The sequence below is a fragment of the Eimeria tenella genome, genomic scaffold (assembly GCF_000499545.2).
Source record: "Eimeria tenella Houghton genomic scaffold, Eth_scaff3597, whole genome shotgun sequence".
NCBI classification, from domain to species: domain Eukaryota; phylum Apicomplexa; class Conoidasida; order Eucoccidiorida; family Eimeriidae; genus Eimeria; species Eimeria tenella.
In genome coordinates this window covers 2759-3077 of record NW_013543260.1, presented here as the reverse complement: position 1 = coordinate 3077, position 319 = coordinate 2759, and positions in this window count along the sequence as shown.

Below are 319 nucleotides of genomic sequence, written 5' to 3'. Positions count from 1 at the left end.
GCTCCTGCTGCTGCTGCTGCTGCTGCAGCGGCGGCTGCTGCTGCTGCAGCAACTGCAGCAGCGCGTCGTCCGCTGCCTCCCCCATTGCTGCTGCTGCAGCAGCTTGAAAACCGCCAAATGGAACAAAAAAGCTGCTGCTGCTGCTGCTGCTGCTGCTGAGAGCAGCGGGGGTCTAATTCATACTATTATACTCCTTTAATATTACAAATATTATTTTGTTACTTAATTAATTTATATTTCAAAATGTAAATGAGGAGAAATTAAAATCAAGTCGGCAAACAAATGGAGACGCAAAGAGGAACGATCGCTGCTGTTGACT